This window comes from Macrobrachium nipponense, chromosome 11, assembly GCF_015104395.2.
Source record: "Macrobrachium nipponense isolate FS-2020 chromosome 11, ASM1510439v2, whole genome shotgun sequence".
Classification (NCBI taxonomy): domain Eukaryota; kingdom Metazoa; phylum Arthropoda; class Malacostraca; order Decapoda; family Palaemonidae; genus Macrobrachium; species Macrobrachium nipponense.
The window spans coordinates 14,482,941-14,487,940 of record NC_061087.1 but is presented as its reverse complement, the minus strand read 5'-3'; the positions used below and the strand labels follow the sequence as shown (position 1 = coordinate 14,487,940).

The window sequence follows — 5,000 nt, the reverse complement described above, 5'->3', positions numbered from 1 at the left end:
TTGATACATTTATGATATCTTCCGATTAATTTGGAACGTGATACAACAGCCCAATGGCCTTTGTTGCTTTATTAACTATCTATCTACTTAACTGTATTACTGCAGAGTTAAGTGAAAGATAATTTATTATATCCAAGCTTATTTTGTTGGTATTTCATATTAAATACTGGCCAACTCGTAGAGATAAGGCCCAAGGAAGCCTATAGCTGAGATCAATAGAGGGAAAATCGATTTCGTAATCACTGTCCTGTTTAATTCAATGCTTTTTTACAGCTTTCAGAGCAATACTTATATATTTGAAATTTTAACACTTTCCTTGGCGTAACTAGAAGTAAAATATGTGCAATGGCATGCTATTTAAAATAAACACTAATTAAAGATTATTGAGGGGAAAAAAAGTGGTCGTTTCGTACGTCTGGCAACAGGTGCACTTCACGACAACAAAACACCGTCGTTCGGCTTCTCCCTCGAAATGTCTCGAATCAACCTCGGAAACCCTTTATCTTTCTACCTGGCACCTTTAGAGTGTCCGTCTCGGAATGATATAATTTTCGCCTATTGAAAAAGAATAATGCCTTGTTCGTAATTTCCAACCATGATGAATTTAACGCTCTCTTTCAGTTATATACATTAGTAACACTTCTGTGTACTAATATCTCATTATCTGAAAATGAGTGCTATGAATATTTGTAAGTTAGAAATGCAGGAGCTTATTATCTCTTTATCACTGAGAAGCATTTTTTTTTTATTTACATTTCTTCCCACCAGCTATTCTTTGGTCATCATGAGCTGATCGACTTGGCATTTACGTCCGTGGAGGAGAATGGTATGTACGGCACGTCACTGGCCATCCATATATGAAGAGCAGGCTAGGCGCAATTACACAACCCTCTCATACATTATCGTATCACATAATCGTCGCGCTGAAACGTGGTAAACAAACAGGTTTCCATAAATAAAACATGTTACGCGAGCAACGCTAAAACAATGGGTCTAGCGTTGTCCTTTTTGTCCACATGGCACTAGAAACACTGTCTGGTCGAACCTTTGAGTTGATCTACCTCCCGTTGCACACCTGAACAGCACAGCGCGTTCTTTTTCTCACATGTAACACCGACTTCCCGAACGAAATGGGGACGACCTATCTGCACCGTGGCATCTCGCACACTGTCTGCCGGCACGGCAGCCGCAGCAGCCCAGCGGCCAGCTCGCCAAGCGGTCTGTCTGTAAGGTGCCACTGCCACCTCTGGCGGGAAGTGCCAAGAGGAGAGGCGTTGTATAGAGAGGGAGCGCCCATTGAGCGGCACTCTACCTCAAAGTAGGAACGCTGACTTTATCTTGCCAAGGAGTCCGGCGATTTCATACAAGAGTCTTCCGATTCTAATGAGTTAGTTGATGAATTTCGGTATTCATTAATTTAGTCAGTCATCTATTGCTCATTTTTATCTTTTTATTTACTGATTTACTCTGATCCATTTACCTGTGTACCTTTGCTGTTGTTATTGCCATGTTTATTCACAGCTGGAATTTTAAAATGTCAAAGACAGGTAGATAAATAAAATCAGCTGCTTCATATAGCGATATACTTGGTAGCGATTCTGTTTGGTGGTAAGTAATAAAGTCACAGAAAAAAAAAGTCTTAAAAAAAAGCAGTAAAAATCTTGGCTCCGAAAAAAAGTCACATGAAAAAAAAAGTCACATTAATTTACGGTCTTTTGTTGATGTTTTTACGGTCATCCCCAACGGCCTTGTACTAAACAGGCTGCAAAAGTGAATACATACCGGGTTAAAAAGCCTTCGGGGTTTCTATCTAGGAAAGATTAACGTGACTTTTTATCCTGTGACTTTTTTTCCTGTGACTTTTCCCTGTGACTTTTTTTTACTTTTTTCCTGTGACTTTTTTCCTGTGACTTTTTTCTGTGCCTTTTTTTCTTGTGACTTTTTTCCTGTGACTTTTTTCTGTGACTTTTTTCCCGTGACTTTTTTCTGTTACTTTTTTCCTGTGACTTTTTTCCTGTGACTTTTATTCTGTGACTTTTTTTCCTGTGACTTTTATACCTGGATTCGTTCGTTTAATGATTCCATATCGCAGTGACGAGGATTTAGTCTTATTCGTTCATTTATTTAATTATTTTCTTTTTGCTCAATGACAGCTGCTACAGTAGTTATAACGGAACACCAGAGATGTGACGGCAACGACTGTAATTTTGCTGTTTTCAGAGAAATTTCCCCCCGCCTCTCTCTCTCTCTCTCTCTCTCTCTCTCTCTCTCGCTCTCTCTCTCTCTCTCTCTCTCTCTCTATCTCTCTCTTCTCTAAGGCCTATACGTCCACAATTTTTCATTCTATTCATCTCTATATACGTACGTACCTCTACCATTCATATCATATTATTATTATTATTATTATTATTATTATTATTATTATTATTATTATTATTATTATTATTATTTCAGTAGATGAAGCATATTATTCAGAAGTAACATTAGCTTGAAATTCAAGCTTCCAAAGAACCCCAAATTGCAGCAGTAACTAATCTTGATACAGAGCCAGTGATTCATTATTAATCGGCCTGGGGGAGACGCGAACCCACGTCATCTGAGTGGCGCACCACGACACTAACCACCATACCAACGGACCGGCGTTGCATAACTTTAATTCACAGAAACAGAAAACTGGCACCCGTCCATTAAATTGTTGCAATGGCGAAAGTCTGAGAGGGAACTGAATCAAAATATAATTAACATGGAGCGCTCTAGAAATCGTACGCCTCCATTGGAGGGCCGGAGGGGCTGACAGTCAGGTGCTCCGTCGTGCGTAGGCCTAATGAGGAGACGAAGTGAATAGAGGAATATATAAGAGAGACGAAAAATGGAATGGAATAGGCCTACCGTTTTCACCGTGTTACATGACATTAGAAAATTCAGTCATTTGCATTTTGCTACTTCATTGGGTACGTTTGGCATAGAAGCTTATTTCTTATTTTGTGCGCGAAAAGCATCTCTCTTATAAAGAGAAACAGATTGTTGGAGGCAGGTGTTGTTACTAGCGTGATCGAAGAGTGACTAAACAGAGGGAAAGCGTTTGTATGAAGAGAAACAGCGCACGAAGAGTTGCTTGAATTGAATCGAGTTGAATATGGAATTTAGGCCTAAGGCCAAGCACTGGAACCTATGAGGCCATTCAGCGCTGAAATGGGCGGACAGAAAAAGTACGGACGGACAGACAAAATCATCTCAATCTCAAATTCTCAATAGTTCTCTTTTACAGAAAGCTAAAAGGTGTATGATCATAAATTGTTATGTAACTTAAAACGGGAATTTTTCTGTAGCATGGATAACTATAAGTTGAGAAAACAAGGCTCTGAATTGTAAAATAATAATCGAAAGACATGATTTATACCAAATGGTAGAATCGAAAACTTAGCGCAGAATGTAAAACATGGTAGACCATAAACCATAACTACAAACAATCATTTTATACTCAAGAATGAAAAAAGGGAAGACGTCATCAAATTTATACCTCTCGGCAGAATATCAGCATATTGGTGAGATAACCTTACGTTTTTAGTTTTATGTAAAAGAAAATTATTGTGCCCGCTTTGTCTGTCCCACCCTCAGATCTTAAAACTACTGAGGCTAGAGGGCTGCACATTTGTACGTTGATCGTCCACCCTCCAATCACTATACATACCAAATTGCAGCCCTCTAGCCTTAGTAGCTTCTTTTTTTTTATTATATGTAAGGTTAAAACTAGCCATAATCGTGCGTTTGGCAGCGCTATAGGACAGGCCACCACCGGCCGTGGCTGGGAGCATCATGGGCTCATACAGAAAACCCGATTTCGCCAAAGTTTTTTACTTGTTTATAAAGTGGTTCATTATTCTTGAGAGCGCGTGACGCAAATTTTTTCGTTTACTTAAAATAAGACCAATTTATACTAAAAACGAAAAGTTTTTAATATTTCCACTTTTCTCGCTTGTGTATTTTCGGCGTCGATGACCATTCCTTTTGTAACGTCGGTTCACGATCATGAATGACCAAACAAATAGTAATTCACTCGTTTCATTGGTAACAACTTTAAATTATGTGAATTCACTTTCTGTATCATTCCTTATGACGAGTCCTCTAATGGCATATTCTGTTCCCTTAATTGCTTCCGTATTAGTAATCAGATAGGATATCTTGCGATGACTCACTCTGTATGTCTGCCCCTAGCGACACAACTCTTCCCCTACCCACCATAGGTCGCTCCCCCCACCCATTGCCCTCCCCACCCCCTTCCCTCATACTTCCATCGCCAAGCCTGTACTTGTGAACATAGAAATTACATACAACAGTATTACGAGACCAGAATCATTTACTCATATTTCATTTCAGCCACTTAGTGCCTTAAACCACTTATTCCCAAATTGGGGTCCGGGAGAAGACCCTAGGAGGTCCACCACACTATGAAAATATAAATATTTGTTCAACTCCAGAAACAAATGCGGCCGTTTTCATCAATTTGACTCTGTATTGAATCTAAAACGATGAAAAAAATATTGAAAATATTTTATATATTCACTTATACTTGCTCTGTGCAGGAATATGCAAATATTAATGATTGGCTGTGGTCCTGGGTATGGTCAAGTTTGGGAATCATTGCCTTAGACAATACTTCACACGTATGACTTAGCGCAGTACAAAACAAAACTTTTTTTTTTAACCTATAGAATCTGCAGATTGTAAGCTGATGATAATGAGGTAATGTCACTCTGATCAACTTATCCTTTTTTTTATTATTCTCATTTGGTTTCTCATCCTTTCCTCAGAAGTTAGAGAATGGATTAGAACAGATATTTTCCTTGTAATCTATTCCGTAGGATAGATTAACCGACGAAAATTATTTTATGCGAACCACTTAATGGGAGCAAAGGAGATTAATGGTCAAAAGAAACCATATAACCGTCTCTAATCGGTAAACATGACAAATTCTATCAATAAAAATCAATGGTAGCCAC

General features: G+C 38.7%; 1 protein-coding gene across 5 annotated transcripts in view; it reads right to left on the bottom strand.

Moving 5' to 3' along the window:
• LOC135226755 (monocarboxylate transporter 12-B-like) overlaps nt 1-5,000 on the bottom strand; it is a 28,104-nt gene that overhangs the window by 19,755 nt on the left and 3,349 nt on the right. Inside the window, exon 1 of one of the 5 annotated variants that reach the window (XM_064266554.1) lies at nt 1,106-1,242. The exons of 1 other annotated variant lie outside the window; for it this stretch is intronic. The gene's annotated coding sequence lies outside the window, so the exon portion shown is untranslated. Of the gene's footprint in view, nt 1-1,045; nt 1,243-5,000 lie in introns of those variants that run through there. 3 more of the 5 variants (XM_064266682.1, XM_064266485.1, XM_064266608.1) reach the window with 3 other exon arrangements.